This window comes from Sabethes cyaneus, chromosome 2 (assembly GCF_943734655.1).
Source record: "Sabethes cyaneus chromosome 2, idSabCyanKW18_F2, whole genome shotgun sequence".
NCBI classification, from domain to species: Eukaryota; Metazoa; Arthropoda; class Insecta; order Diptera; family Culicidae; genus Sabethes; species Sabethes cyaneus.
The window spans coordinates 243936457-243953259 of record NC_071354.1 but is presented as its reverse complement, the minus strand read 5'-3'; the positions used below and the strand labels follow the sequence as shown (position 1 = coordinate 243953259).

Sequence of the window (16803 nt, the reverse complement as noted above, 5' to 3'; positions counted from 1 at the left end):
CTAACCGCAAATATATGCGTCCCGAAATTTTAATTTCTGGCCCATAGTGGCTGCGTACTTTGCGGCTATTGTACTTTTATACTTTTTCACTATTACTTTTTGACTTGTATGTTATTTGATTGGATGAACTATAAAATTACGTTATATTGACCAAAAATTTGAACTCAAGGCACATGAGCACTCGAACTCACGGTTTTCGGTTGCGATTCTAGTAGATAGCGTTCCAATAGCACTCCACACTTCCTCAACGAAAGTAAATGTTTATTTAATGCAGGATAATATTATCTCAAAAATGGGATTGCGAATATTTCCAGAAAATTTAAATGAAATTATTTTGTTTTACACGATAACAGGCAACATTCTAAAATTCCTAACGCCAATAACGTCACTAAATTAAATATTTGGTACGAGATTACTGGCAAATTTTTTAAAATTTAAATTTTCAAAAAACACAACAAAAATCGATGAGAAGATGACTAAAATTCGAAGAGAAGACAACGAAAAGATGAGGAAAGATGAGAAAAACCCGACAGAAATGGCATGAAAATGCAATCAAAAGACGACGAAAGAAGGCCAAAACACAGCGACAAAAAACCACGACAATAAAAAGCGTCAAACAGGCGACAAAACACCCAAAAAGGAAGATGAAAAGATGACGAATATAAGACAGAAAAACGACGAAAAGGCAATAAAACATTTTTATTTAGGCCATTGCAAATCTGATTTTAAAGTTTAAATTTAAATTTAAAGCCCTTAAAAATTGACTTGAAAAATCGGGAGGGGGCAAAAAAAATAATTCGTGTTTGATGTTTGACCTTGAAATGCGGTCAGGCATTAATTTTAATATTTTTTGAAGCGGTGGTTCTACAATTGACGGAGGGACAGTAGGGGAAAGTAATGAAAATTTTTTGGTGTGGAGGGGAAAGAGTGGAAAGGAAGGGAGGGAAGGGGGGGGGTAATTGGTAGCTACGCTTAACAAGTTGTCGTTGTGACTCCTATCTTTTGTCCAATGCTGGAAGGTGCATGGGTCGAACCAAGCTATAATCTAAGATTATAACCGGATTTGAACCCAAAATACCCGCCAGGGCATGTGACTCACTGGTACCCGTGTACCTGGGAAACTGTGCAACCCCTTGTTAAAGTAGCGATGTGGTTGGGTTATTTTTAGACACAAATTGTGCCTCTTCCTCAGTCAACTGTAGAAACCACCGACCGAGAAGTTTTAATCTAACTTATTTTTACTGTCAGGATGACGACACCATGCAGGTCCTTACGACTTGCAAGGTACTGCGCGTGACGCTGTTCGTCTGTCAGCGTGTTAGCCGCGATTCTCAGCGCGGGATTTCGGAGAAAGGCTCCGGTTCCTATGAAATAGACCAAACTCGTGTACGTGTTTTTAGTCTTTGATCTTGAAATGCGTTCAGGCATTAATATTAATATTTAAGTATATAAGTCGATCGCCTTAAATTGAAGAAATACAACAAAAAAGCGGTAAGAAATGAAAATGAACAACGCTACAAATATGTAATGACAAAAAGATGCCATCAAGAACAATCAAAAACGCTACAAAAGATGATGAAAAATGACAGTAAATCGTTCGAAAACAGACAATGATGAAGCCTGCACGTCGTAGGCGAAATACGTATCTGTCGCAAATAAAGATAGATAGTAGAATTTAATTGGAATAGTTTTCTTTTTATTTAATTTCAGGTTTCGTATTCTACAAAGACGCTCCAAAAACTTCAGTCAACAAATCGTTGAAAAGTGACAAAATGGCCAAAAAAGCAGATGTTAAAAAGAACGAAAACAGATCACAATCAGATTAGGTAAGAAATAAAAAGGTAAGGTAAGGTAAAACGGAAAACTAAAGACAATAAAACCAAACAACGAAAGATGAGAGATGAAAAACGGAAAAATAAATACGGAAATGATTGAAGACGTTTTGAGGTCCTATCTTAAATGAATTCTGAACAGATTTCATTCAAAAAAGGATAAATATACTTCAAATATAATCAAGAACAGTGCCTAAGAAACAAATGCGATAAAGAGTGATCACACGCGTAGGCAGAAAAAAGCGGGGTTCGTCCTTGTAAAAATTTGGCTTCCTTCTTAATTTTGAAATGAAATTTTAACCCATTCTGCGGTAATCAAAACACAGATGGTAAAACTAAGGATTTTCTCTAGCAAAGTCTGGCAAAGGTTTCGTAAACAGTAAAAGAAAACGTGTTTCGGCCGATTTAGTCGACTTTTTTGTGGGGCCTGATGGTATTCCAGTTTATTTCTAGAGATTTAAAAGCGGCATTTGGTCGAATTGACCATACAACGAAACCCATCTTGCGAATATTATCTCGAATTGGTGCTTCTCAAGAAATGGTCGAATGACTGAACTCATACCTCATTGGTAGAGTATTGCGTATAAAACTCGGATCCAGTGTTTCATCGGTGTTCGCTGATGCGTCTGGAGTTCCTCAAAGTAGCAACGTGGGACGTTTGCTTTTCTTGTTGTTCTCTAACGATATCGCTTTGCCGCTGGGTATTGGTTGCAAATTAATGCTGAAATTGTTTATTCCAATACAAAACATCCGCGACTGCCGTCGTTTGCAAGAGTTGCTTGATTTGTTTGGCGAATGGTGCAAACTGAATTGGCTCATTGTAAGCTTTTCAAATGCGAGAGGATGAGTTTTTACCGCATTAAAAACCCGATTTACTGCGGCTTAACCATTCGGATAATTTGCCTCCTTATGCAAATAGATGCTGTTTACTTGAACTTGAAACACTAGAACGCAGACGTAAAATGCAACAGCCATCATTTGTAGCCAAAGTTACCAACGGTAAAGTTGACTCTCCAATGCTACTATACATGTTCAATTTCTGGGCATTACAACGACTATTGCGCTCAACGCCATTACTGCAAACTCAATTTGGAATAAAAGTAAAAGGCTGGCTGGAATGTCACCTAACCATTATTAGCACAGACATTTTTAACATTGCATTAAATACAGGAAGCGTTTGGTACGTTTGGTTTGGTTTCTTCGGGTTAAAAAAATTGAATGGAACTAGGCATCATTTCTGATTCCACTTGATTCCTTGGAATTCTTTCTGCAGTACATGCTGCGCGGTTGACCTGACCATTGTCAGGAAAAATAATTGATTTTCAGGATGCTTTCAAGAATTGGCTGCATTAATCTGGCATTATATTAGATTAGATTTCATCATGGCGCAAATCACTCGCACTACATCTTCCCAATAAAAATTCCAGACTCTCTCGCTCGTAAGTAAGTAAGTAAGCTGAACTGTTGATTCACGTTAAACAAACGGTATGTGAGGTCCTGAAACAATTTGGGGAACACTACCCCGAAGGAGCAGAAAGTAAAGAAAGGGGTTATTACAGCAAAGAGCAGTTTCAAGGCACGAAGAGTCCCCAAATACTTGCTAACGAAATACAACCTTGTCATTATGTATGTATCGTTTGTATACACATTTCTGGATGAGAGTTTTATACCTTGTTCGATCCGCAGAGTTCCCCAAAAGACTACACCGGGCCGGCCGGTCTGTGGTACAATGACAACGGCCTCACTGTGGTTCACAAGACGTCGAATGCTGTCAATACTGCGGGCAACCGATTCAGCAATTCACGCAAAAATGGAATTTGGCTACCAACCAAGTGGGAAAATAGTTAGCAAATAGCAAAGGATAATGTTCCGTGTTCGGAGAAATGTTCGATGGTAAGAAGAAAAAAAACCTACACTAGGGTTAAATTTCAAGTGTCATGTCCGATTACAAGTTATTTACAAATTTCAAATCTCAATGCTTTTCCAGCAATACTTTAACTGCAGTTTCGACTCCAATATCAGGTCAAAATTAAGTCTAATTTCAAGTAAAAATTCTAGTACCATTTCAAGCCCACATTCACGTTCAGTTTGTAGCGATTTGAAGTCCAATTTCAAGTTTAATTTAATTTTAATTTTAAGTTCAAATTCCTCCCCAATTTCAAGCCTAATGTCAAGTGAAATTTAAGGTCCAAGTTAAGTCAAATTTAAAGTCCGATTTGAAGTTCAATTTAGTTCAAAACTGTAAGTCCAATTTCGATTCATACTTTAAGACTAACTTTAGACGCAGTTTCAAGTACAATTTAAAATCCAATTTCAATTTTAGGTGCGATTTCGAGGCCAATTTAAGACGAAAGTTAGTTTTAAACCGAATTTCATGTATCATTTCAAATGATATTTCGTGTATAGTTCTATATGGGTAATTCCACGCGAAGTATCCGAGCCCCGTGAAATCGACCTTCACGGATCTGAACCAAATTTCGCCAGATTATTCGTTCGATTCGGCCAGAAAGCAAAAATCGAAAATTTGGTGCCGATCGGACATTCCCTTGATTAATGGGAGCTCGGCAGTGATTTCCTACGCAATGTAAAACTATTTTGCCATATCGGGAAAGCATTTATACAATAAATAGCAAAGTTTTTCCTAACAGTGTAGCCAGCTTTTCAGTTTAACGTTCGATTTATAGCACTAGATGAGGAAATGTTACTTCAAAAAGCCGTAAAATATACGTATAGTTGCTTGATCATAGACTTGTAAACTGTTTTTCATCACGCTAATAGACATGAACTCTTACTTTCCTTGTTTATTGCGTTTATTATTGTTAGGAGACTAATATTCCCTTAATTAATGTAACAAATCATGCGGGAAATTGAAAAGTTGGCAACACTGTTAACAAAAACCTTTTTATATACTGTATAAATGCTTTTCCGATATGCCAAAGTGTTTTTACATTGCGTAGAGAATTACTGCGTCAAAACAAAAGTTATTTTGCACTTAGTTTTACATTAAAAGTGGGGAATTGCTTGTTTTAAAACGCTGTATCTCGGGATCGGCAAAGAATACCTCGGGGTGATGAGTGATTCTTATGTAAAAAAATCTGCGGAACACTCTTCTAAACTTAATGTTTCCGGAGATATAAGCAAAAGAAAAAAAGAGGTTTTGACAAAATTCGGTATTTTCCTTAAAAATGGAGGCGCTCCCATTAATCGAGGCAATGTTCGATCCGTACCCAATTTTGGATTTTTACTTTCTGACCGAAAACGAACAATCTGGCAAATTTTGGTTCAAATCCGTGAAGGTCGATTACACGTTTGAACTTTTTCTCGGTCACTTCGCATGGAATGACCCATATTTTAGTTCAAGTTTAATTTTATTGCAATTTCACTATGAGTAAAAGAACAAATTCCATCTAATTCTACTTTTATCTTTAATTTTGGTCTAATTTAAAGTTCAAATCTGTTGAGACCCCTCGAGTCAACAGTTACTGTGCTCAACCCTGCATTGTCATCCGAAACGGAAATTATTATTACGCCATTCTTTATTCTTGGAACACAAAATGTAGTCGATTAAGGTGAAGGTCGTCAGGTCAACAATTATGGAACGTAGAATCGCGTATCTGTTTTTGCTGTTGAACTAGATCCGACAGTAATTCTATGCAATAAAATGTTGTTTACGGTGAATTTTATTATCAGAGAATTTTATAAGTATTTTATCGACACTCTACGACCGTTAATTTAATAGCGAAAATAATTGGTCAATTTCATGCTCAAATGTTTACGTTGGCATCACTCCATATAAAGGTCGGTTCCCTTGGCAACGTACAACAACGAAGGTCGCGGATTCGGAATTGCAATCGAAGCGACGTGAAGTTTTTCCTATCAATTCTAGTGAATAGTTTTGGGCAAAATCATTATAATATCTTACCAAATAACTGTTCGGATGGTAAATTAAAGTTTTCTGTGTCTCAAGTTAAGTTTCGCGAGTGATGTGACGAAAGGAACAGTCGAAAAAAATAGTGATGAAATTTAATCGGGCAGAAATCTCAATATTTAGTGTAATTTAAGACCCCAAAAAGTAATAGAACCAATGGAATGCAATGTTTAGTGCTTCGAGTTGCAAGATCTTACTACAGCTAGCAGGTTAGTTGAATTGATTTTATATTTTTGTGATGGTTTCCCGAGTCTATGGGAGCATGTCGGTACACTGAAGAAGGGAAGGGAAAGGTGATACTCGGTGCCATGCTGACTGCCTTAAATGGACTCTGACGACCTTGTCGTTAACAGAATATTTTTAACAAATGTGATGTGATAAAATCGAAAAACATCCATCAAATCTTATAGTGGTAACCTGTTTGCTTTTGGTAAACAAACATAATTGCACCAAATGTTCGTAAAGTGAATTTTTCTACTTTTAAATTTCGGCCACTTTGCACTATATGTGAAATTATGTGCAGTTGTATATTTCGAAATAACCATCAAACGATCCCGAAACCTATTTATTTCCTCACTTTTCTTCTGCATCTGCTGTTTGATAACAGCAATTTGACGGCTCGCAAAAATTTAACATGAATGAATGACAGCTCGTTGCTGGGATTTTACTTCAATCTGTTTGCAAGTTCCTTGTATTTCGCATTTGTGATGCAATTTTCAATATGCTTGTAGGAACCAGTTAGTAGCAGGTACTTAAGCGTACTTAATAGCTTCATTTCAAGCGACTTCAAGGCTTTTTTTATAAATTTAGAATACTCTATTTTCTAGTCATTTATTTTAGAACATATTACAGAGCAATCTTAACTTGAACCTCTCTCAACAAAAGTTCTTGAATAGTAATGAAAATTTTGACGCCCGCCGGTTGCTTGGATTTGCTATTTTACAAATTAAGCGTTAACCAGGGTTCCGGCTTTTGACGTGTTTTCATCACTCGTGGGCAATAATGTTGGCAATAATGGAGAAAAGGTATCAATCTCTGGGTATTTACGTTTTCCAAACTCACTGTTTTTAGCACAGTATTGTGCGCGCATTCCCTTACTGGACACGACGGTTGAAACAGTCGTGTTTTTGAACGGTCGTAAAAACGGTCGTTTTTAGCTTTTGACAGATAAAATGCCAAATTGTGTCCTTATCGCTGTTTCATTATTGAAACCAATCGAGCAAAGCAAATAAACCTAGCAATAACCGTTCTATCAGAAGAAATGGAACGAAATTCAGCACAAAAAGAATTTGCAGTATTTGAAGTATTTGAAAGTATTTGAAGCAATTGTGCAACTTGTTTTACAGCATTGATCACAAATGAATTAGCGCAAAATTGAATTGACTATGAAAGCTAAATCAAGGTCTGAATAAGCAATGCCTATTTTACTCTCTTGAATTTGGACCGAGAGCAGTTTCATTTGATACTAAAATTGTTGAAATCGGTACAGCGGTTCCGGAGAAAATCATGTCACGTAATTTTTACATTTTTGCTTAGATATAACTTTTAAATAAATACAATTATAGCGATGAACGCAATTGTGATTTCATCGGTCAGCCCTTTCCCAGTGAACACTCAATTAGAATGTCAATCCAATCAATTAGAATGTAGGTTCTTTAGAAATAAGTAGTGCATCATTCTCAAGAGCAAAGAATTATTCGTCTATATCTGGCTACTGTCAACTGTACAATTTGTATGGTCATAAACTATAGTTTCATCACCAATGAATGGTTTAAAAAAATTTCGACGATTTTGTCATTTTTCAACAATACTAACTCCGTATTTGTGTCGTCGATTTGATCAGAGTCTAAATTATGTCCTGGATAGCTTTTTTCTACTTGAAAAAAAAAATATCTCACGAGAAAATCTCAAGCCCTTTCGCTTTTTCTGGTCTTTTCTCATCCTAGTGATACAGTAGCGCGTCTTAATCATTTGCTTAATGTCCAGCACCAACTTTCGACTTTAGCTCATCAGCATTAAAGTGAGCGGCACAACCTTAAGTGCAAGTACCGCTGTCGGAAATAGGATTCTAAAATACTTGGACTTGCAGTGCGAACTGTTGGTTCGAAGAACTATTTTTTTAACATCAATCGCATCGGAGCATCAAGCATTTTTTATGTTTCACAACAAACCGTGCGACCTTAGATTATAGTTTTCGATTTAGCATTAAAGGCAGCTTCAAAGACCCGTCCATGTCATTCTAAGGCACGAACGTTGGCTGCTGTTAATTGATCTTTGTATCGGGTGCTGATTCAGAGCCTTTTTCGGAATGAACAAGGCATACCAGTCGACATTTAACCCTCATCTTTCAACATTCCGTTTTTTTTATATTTGATAATCAAAGAAATATAACATTATATGTTTTTATAGCAATAGCTCCTAGCCACTCGGATGAAAGTTCATTTGTACAGCTATAAACCCCAAATCGGTCAATGGCGAAACTGTTTCTTTTGACATAAAATTGGTTCCTTTTGGTTTCTTTAGTTACTCACTATAAACGCAGTAAAACGAACCACAATCACTCAAATATCCACATTTTTTCTATCGCATGTCTCGGAATAGAAAGCAATGATAAAACACCACGGCAATGCATTGCACCCACATTGCAAAGCACTCGAACCGAGCAATATTTGGTCGATGACCTGAAGGCGCCCCTGCCGACGGTATCACTGTCAAAACGTTTAAAACTCTTCACACGAATCGGTTGCCACCGTCACCATCACCGTCACTGCTGGCCTTCTCCTCGGCTTAGACCCCGCTTAGGCCACGGATTAGAAGAAGCAGCCAGACGGACCAGCAGAAAATATTGATGATGTAATATGCTCAATCGATTTCGCACTCTTCTGGTGCCGCGATCATCGATCGGTCACCACGTCTGCTCCTATTTTCCACCCAGCTAGGCCCTAATGTTCGACATTAGGCACGAGACATGCAGCAAGCTGCAGTGGAGAAAAAATTAAGCTGCATTTTCTCTCCCATTCAATATTAATTAGCCTCCGTAAGAGGTACGAATTGTGGATAACCTAAATTGCGCGTACGACTTTTGCGCACTGATCACGACATTCCACTCCTTACTTAAGTACACGGGCTTACTCTCTCGGTTAATTTAAAAAAGGCAAAATTACTGCGTTCACTGCAGCAGCCAGCAGCCACAACAGCAGCAGCAGGTTGCACTAGTTCTTCCCCTCTTCACAGCCCCGCGGATGAATATGGCCTGTTTACGTTTCCCACATAACAGCCAGGCAGACAAATAGCGCGCTCAGCTGAATTAAAGTCATTTCCCTCGCACAAGCTAAATTTTTCCGGACAAAATCTCAAATTAAACTCAACGTAACACAGGTAACTTGCAGCCCCGCGAGCTGATCAGCCAGTCAGCCAGCCAGCCAGCAGCGCCAACAACGTTCCTTCTCTGTCTTCCACCAAAATACGATCAGCCAGCCAGGCCAGTCATACTCACTTTTCCACACTGTCTCACCCGCACCCACCTCTCGCGCGAGGGGTCAGCGAGCCAATCGAGGCCCAACAACACCAGCAACAAAAACGAATTATTCACAAACCACAGCACAGCAGGCGGGCGACACGGACACGGAAGAACACGAGCAAAAAGAGGTTCGACCACAACAAGATCTTGAGCTCAACTGAATCGTTTGCAGCTCACAGCCGTGCTTCTCACCCAACGACACATCAAGTCTCAGCTCAGCCCAACAACCAAGCAGCAGAAGCAAAATTCTTGCAAGACATGCAGTAATGCGACTTCAGCAGCAGCACCACCACCATCACACAGGTACCTACATTTAAAGCTGGCGGTGTGGTTTTGCACTCCAACCAAGGTGAGCAAAGTTGGCCGGGAGCTTTCAGGGTGGTATGCAATTGGGGACAACTTCAATCATCAGTTAAGATTGCTATTAGTACTAGCGAATAAATTCAATTCCCTTTAACATTTTTTTCTAGTAAAATTTGAAATACGTGTATAAAACTGCCAAAATTAGGTTACAGGGTTTGGTACTCGAAGTGTAACCCACTTCAAACCATTGCACAGACAAAGGCCCCATATAAAAAAGCGTCCAAAATTGCCGAAAAAACATTTCACATTTTAGCAAATACATTCTTGCAGTGTAATTTATGAATAATATTCGTTGTCCTCAGGCCAAATCTGTCTTCTTTGTGGAGATTTCTATAAAGCGAAGTTTCAATCCACCTCCGGTGATAATTCCCTTTAATGTCAAGGAACATGCGTGCGAAGTTTTAACCTACTTGAAACTGAAATTACAAAAAAAATCAAATCAATGGAGGCTGCCATACTGCTGCCCAGATGACCATTTTCTATGGACAGTGACTCCATCTATATATATAAAAGCGAGTGTGAGTTTGTTTGTATGTTTGTATGTTCCACCAAAACTCCAGAACGCCTTGACCGATCTTCACCAAACTTGGCACACATATTCCTTGATATAAGGGAATCAGTACTGCTGAGTTGATAAGAGGGGGGCAGGGTGTTCGTAACAGGGGGCGGGCCTGGACGGTTCTCCACCAAAATTGGCATACATGTTTCTTGATATAAGGGATGAGTACTAAGGGGATTGACAAAAACAGTACTAAGGGGGGGGGGGGGGGCAAAACAGGGGGGAGACCCTAACTCCGAAGCGCCTGGACGGTTCTTCATTCAACTTGGCACGCATGTTCCTTGACATAAAGGAATCAGAATTGAAGGGTTTGACAACACGGGGGGATTCATAACAGGGGGTGGTCCTAACTCCGAATTTAAACCGATTGCAGTTGTGCAAATAACTTTGAGAAAACCCCCTCTTTTCACCGAATAGGAATATATGATAAAAAAGACCTTTGTTTAGTTTCCATTATAGTGATTTTCATAGAGCAAACCAAAGCACAGACAGAAAAGGGAGCTGACTGGAAAAGAATCGACAAGTAGGGGGGCAAAGTAGGCATGGGAACTATCATTAAAAATCGTTACTGATAACTATCAGTAATTCCAGTACGTTACTGATAACTATCAGCAAGTATCAGTAATTTTATTCATCAGGGCATTGAAGCAAAAAATAGGAAATTGTAATATTATAACTGCGTTCTTCATTGTAAATTTACTTTGTAATTTACCAAGCGGGCTTTATGGAGGCTCGCGCAACTACGGACCAGATTTTTACCACCCAGCAGATATGTTGGGATATGTTGGATATGTTGGGAGCACATCGTACCTACGCATCACACGAACCAGTCGATCAAGGCCAGCAATTGCACTTATTGGATGAACACGGTTTCCCAGATAAACTGACGCTACTGATCAGAGCTATTCGATCGAGTAGTGTGTTTCGTGCGCATCTCGGGGACACACCCTTCGAGACGCAGCGAGGGTTGAGATAAGGTGACAAGATGACTGATATCATGGCTAGGAACCTTGCGATGGTGGAGGCAACCTACGCCAGGTTGAAAGCAGTAGTCTAGGAAGATCAGATTAATAATAAATACGTCAAAGATTACATACATGAAAGAAAGAGGATCCAAGGAACCAAACGCGTGCCTCTCACGGATGGTAACCCTTGACGACTACAAACTAGAAGTGGTAGATGGATTCGTGTATTTTGGATTGCTGGTGACCGCGGACAACATTAGTAAGGAAACCCAACGGCGCATTCAAGCAGGAAATCGAGCCTACTTTGCCCTTCGCTATACGCTACTATCAAGAAGCATACGCTACCGTACGAAGCTGATAATGCACAAATCTTTTATTAGGTCAGTAGTTCTTTATGGAGTCATAAGGTCGCTCACGGAGAATATACGCGCCCTTGCGGTGTCCGAACGAAAGGGTACTGCGGATATTTGGCGGAGTACAAACTGAAAGCGAAGAGTGGTGGAGACGGAGCTACAGGCATTGTTTGGAGAAAATCCCATTGTACATTTGGCAAAAGTCAGTTGTCTTCAACAACCTCACTGGCACCGGGAACAGGGGGCTCAATGTGCAAGATGACACAATCACGTCAAAAGTGATTTGTGACTTTTGAGACGATTGGCGACGAGTGACCAAAGTTCGAGTTAAATGGAGGTGACTGCTTGAATCAGCACGAGCTACCCCGGCTTTAGGCTACTGACGTTGACTACGATATATTGTGTCATCCACGTTTATCGTACGCAACTACCGACCAATAAGTTTATTCTAACTAATTTTTCTAACGGAACAAAGTTACTATATCAGTAAATATCAATAATAGCGAAACCTTACTGATACTTAGTGATATTATTGCTTACTGATAACTATCAGTAGTTAATGATAGTTTTCCCATCCCTAGGACAAAGAACGTTAGTATGAATGTAGTTTTCGCCATAGCTCCAGGACTTCTGGACTGTTCTTCATTAAACGTCGTTTGTCAAACACATGTATTTTGGCATAAAAGAAAAAAAAGTGTTGACAAAAGAAGGAGATGGTCTCTTACAAGGGGAAAGAAAGGTTCAAATGGGTAAAGGGGTGCGTTTTTCTTGCAATTGGAACGATAGCAGTTGTACAAGTTGCTGGATTTCTGAAAAGGGGGATAGGGTGGCCATTAAGGGGAAGGTTCAAAAACGGTTTTTTCGCGATTTATAGGGATTACCGGGAAGAAGTCAGATTTACATGTGGCTGGGGAACAACATGAGGGAAACTGACAAAGAGAATAGACACATTAAAATGAAAAAAGGGTTTTGTTTTTTGCAGTATGAGAATTTTTGTTACAATAACAGATGTACAAGTGACTGAGAGGCATAGGGGCCCCAAGTAAGATCGGGTAATCAGCTTGTAGAAAATAAAACTGCTGTGCGAGTAGCGGCAGCATAGGCCACTTATAATAAAAAACAAATTTCATAAATTTTACCGTACAAAATAACTCTTCTCGCCGCAGTTTCTTATAGTGTGCCTGAAAACTCTATACGTTGCTGAAAATTGACGATTTTTAAAAACAATCTATTTTAAAATCGTTATAATTTTAACCAGATTTCAATAATTAAGCTTTTTTAACGTCAGGTGAGAGTTAAAATGGAAAAATGAGAAATTCCAGGAGAGATAATCTAAGGTAATTGATTATTTGACCCCAAAACGTTTTAATTATGAATTCTTATGAGCCTAAAACATTTTTTTTGGAATATAAATTTATTTATTTAATAATTTTTTTTCTAGCTTCTTAGTAGAGCACATGAATTTTTTGGGGAGATTCCCTATTTTTTGTAATAATCTAACTATAACCATAATTGAGGGTAAAGAAATTAACATTTTTTTTTGTAATGAATATAATCTTAAATTAATCTGGCACTAAAAGATAATTTTTGAACGAAAACCACGGACTATAGTGCGTCTAATTTTTAACTAGGTATCATGTATCAAGTTCTTTTCATTACAATCTTTTAGGAATTCTTCACCATATTAAAGAAAAAAGGTGACTTTGCCGTTTCAGGTCTTAAGACCCTTTATAAAAATTAATTTAATGTCATATCAATATGGATATGTGAGAACTACTGTAATTATTATACTAAGTGTGGAGAATATTTATGATAACAATTTCATAAAACATCCAACGTGAATATTCCGGATCCTGGCTGCCCAACAAACATTTATGTTGTATAATTGCTTATTAAACGCTTGATTCCTCAATATTTGCTTTGTAGAGTAAGGAGGGGCAAACGTGCGATGTATCAGTGCAGATTCCAAGTAAATTGACTACATTGGCATGGATGGGTGACTATTTTGACAGCCTGAATCTATCGTAAACATTTGTTATTTTACCAAGCATAGTTGCTGAGTTATGGGTAAATGTTATTTGAGAACGGTTTTGATGTAATATTTCGTTATACGGCAAATACGATATCAACAGGAGGATATTACCTGTTGAAAAATTATAGCAGCGTTTTACATCACTCAGATATCTCTCTTGAAATAGCGGTGAGAAGAATTTACAAAATATATTTCGCTTCGCCGTAATTTGATCAAACCCCGTCAAGCGCCTAGCGGGGCAAAAGTGCGATTCATGAACCGAGAATCTAGCTCGTTTTACTGATGGGACTCGGAACGACGACATTGTACAGGCTCTTGCGACTTACAAGGCACTGCGCGTGATGCAGTTCGTCTGTCAGCGTGTTAGTCTCGATTCTCAACGCGGGTGCTCGGGGAAAGGCTCCGTTCCTATGAAATAGACCAACCGTCGTGGTTTCTAACGGAGGAACAGACACAATTTGTGTCCTATAACTCAATAAGAACTTTTGTTTCTCATTTTTAAACACATATTTCCTCTGAGGACCATTTATTGCTAGTATGAATATATTACAAATTATAAATCTAAACAAATCTAAAAATAACTCAACCTGCCAAGGGTTGGCAGAGCTTGCAATATGTCGCACGCTTAATAAAGGGGTTGTGAATTCGCTGTGTTTCAAAGGATCATTACCACCGGCGAGCCACATGTCCTGGTGGCAGGAGTGGGTTCTAATTCGGCTCCGTTTACAACTTGGTTCGATCCATGGGATCCCCCAGCTTGGATAAAAGATTGCGGTACACAACTCCTTAAGCATTGCTTTGTATGACTTTCTTTACCCTCTTATTTTCCGCTCTTTCCCCATCGCACCTGGTCTCAATCTGTTAGATTCTATCTACCCTTCGTTGCATTACTTTCTTCTACCGTTCCCTCCGTAAATTGTAAAATCTGAAAAAACTCATAAAAAACTTAATTATATAGGACAGTTTTAGGTACTGTATTACAGATTCTAGAAATGGAAAATCTGCCGAAAGCTGTGTGCTATGCAGATGCTGGCCGAAGGAAAACAGTGTCTATTCGCTGGTGAAACAAAAAAAAAACGTTTGGTAAAGTTTCGATCTGATGAAGGGTACGCCAGCGGAAAATAGGAAAATCCTATTAAGAATATTCCTTACCAAAACAAATCGCAGATTGAAGATATTGTGGTTTTGTAGCTACTGCTGTGCTAATTTCGTGTATTCAAACTTCGCACTTTTACCCCTCTGCACAATGGGCAAAAACGAGCTAGTAATCCCAAGAATCAGAACCCGTTGGTTTAGAATCTTACAAAATACCTATTCCTATTAAAAAATGCAGACTTTGGGAAGTGGTTTGCCCGATTTTCCCCATGATAAAAGCTAATTAAACAGTATAAAAACTTATATGCCACCCATGAAACGCACTGAAATAGCTTTCAAATGTTATCAAAACATCAGAAGAAACAAATCCCACCCATTCCATACCGCGGGAAATGCAAGAATAGTTCAAAGAGTTTTACAAGAAATTTTTTAAGTTCTGCCATTCTACAATTTTTGTAGCTGAATCACCTTACCGCTTGTTGATCTTGTATATGGCCGGGGTTCTGCCAAAAAGAACCAAGCGCCAAAAACATTATTTTCGGTAATTTGAACTTAAGATGAAGGTCATCAGCGTCCAGTTGCATTTTTTGCTGATTTCAGTACTTTCACGACGAGAACAGAGTTGCCAGTAGTAACCAATAATCTGTTATGAACAATTATGAAACGTAGAATCGCGTATATATTTTTGCTGTTGAACTAGATCCGACAGTAATTTTATCCCATAAAATGCTGTTTACGGTGGATTTTATTATCAGTGAATTTTATAAGTATATTTCCGACACTCTACGACCGTTAATTTATTAACGAAAATTATTGGTCAATTTCATGCTCAACGTAAATATGACATCACTCCACACGCAAAATAATCCACACGTCCTTTCCACGTGTAAAATTACGTAATTTACTCTACAGGGAGTTACGTGACCTTCAGTTGAACATTATTGGAAAATACAGTAACATCTAACTGATTTCCACGTAAATGCACGCATCCTAATGCAAACTACGTGGAATTCACGTAAATAGTACGGGAAAAGTTGAATAGAAAATATTTACATAACTTTTCCCGTAATTTCGACGTGAAAATTATTTTGAGTGCACATATACACCCGTTTCCTTGGTAACGTACAACAACGACGGACGCGGATTCGGAATTGCATTCGAAACGAAGTGAAGTTTTTCATATCAATTCAAGTGAACCGTTTGGGCAAAATCATTATAATATCTTACCAAATAACCAAATTAAAATTTTCTGTGTCTCAAGTTAGGTTCGCGAGTGATGTGCCGAATGGAACGGCCGAAAAAAATCAATGAAAAATCGATGGCGAAAAAGTAAAAATATAGTGATAAATTTTAATTGGGCAGAAATCTCAGTATTTAGTGTAATTTATGCCCCAAAAAGTAATAGAACCTATAGAATGCAATGCTTAGTGCTTCGAGTTGCAAGATCTGATTACGGCTAGCAGGTTAGTTGAACTAATTTTTTTTTTGCGATGGTTTCCCGAGTCTATGGGAGTATGTTGGTACAAGGTACACCGAAGAAGAGAAGGGAAGGGTGATATTCGGTGCCATACTGACTGCCATAAATGAACTCTGACGACCTTGTCGTTAAAACTTACCGTCCCATCAACTGGTTGCAGTTGATCTAATACGCAAATTTATCACTCACATATTACAAACGGTATATCTTCATTGTATAAAATTATGAACATCCGTATAATAACATATTAGGGTAGATGATCCATTAGTTGCGCCACTAAGCACAATATAACTTCTTTTTGCTTGTTTATTGAGGTATATGCTTCAATTAATGCTTGTGGGATATAAATTTATCAAATACAAGGTATTCGTCACAAGGCAAGACAATTGCTTTCGTTGTACGAGAAGCTTTATAAAGAAAAAATGAATTTTCCGATTCAATTATATTGTACCAACAGTTGCGCTAATGTTTCCTTCATTAAGTTTGATGTTCCTTTAATTGTGTTATTCCATATACATTGCTAGGTTGCTAAGTGAAAAAACATCGTAGCAAAACTATAGATGAGCGCCTATAGTTGTGCGCTCCAACTGCGCGTTAGATTTTGGAAAATTGGTATTTTAGCAAATAATGCTTTAATTTTAAATGGTGTAGTCTAACTAGCAATACTTCTAAAAACCTG

At 38.3% G+C, this 16803-nt stretch overlaps 1 protein-coding gene across 1 annotated transcript in view; it reads right to left on the bottom strand.

Annotated features, from left to right (window-relative positions):
• The window catches only part of LOC128738512 (uncharacterized), a 92107-nt gene extending 82678 nt beyond the window's left edge, over nucleotides 1-9429 (bottom strand). Inside the window, exon 1 of the mRNA XM_053833712.1 lies at nucleotides 9257-9429. The gene's annotated coding sequence lies outside the window, so the exon portion shown is untranslated. The remainder of the gene's footprint in view (nucleotides 1-9256) is intronic.
• Between the last annotated feature and the right edge of the window lie 7374 nt (nucleotides 9430-16803).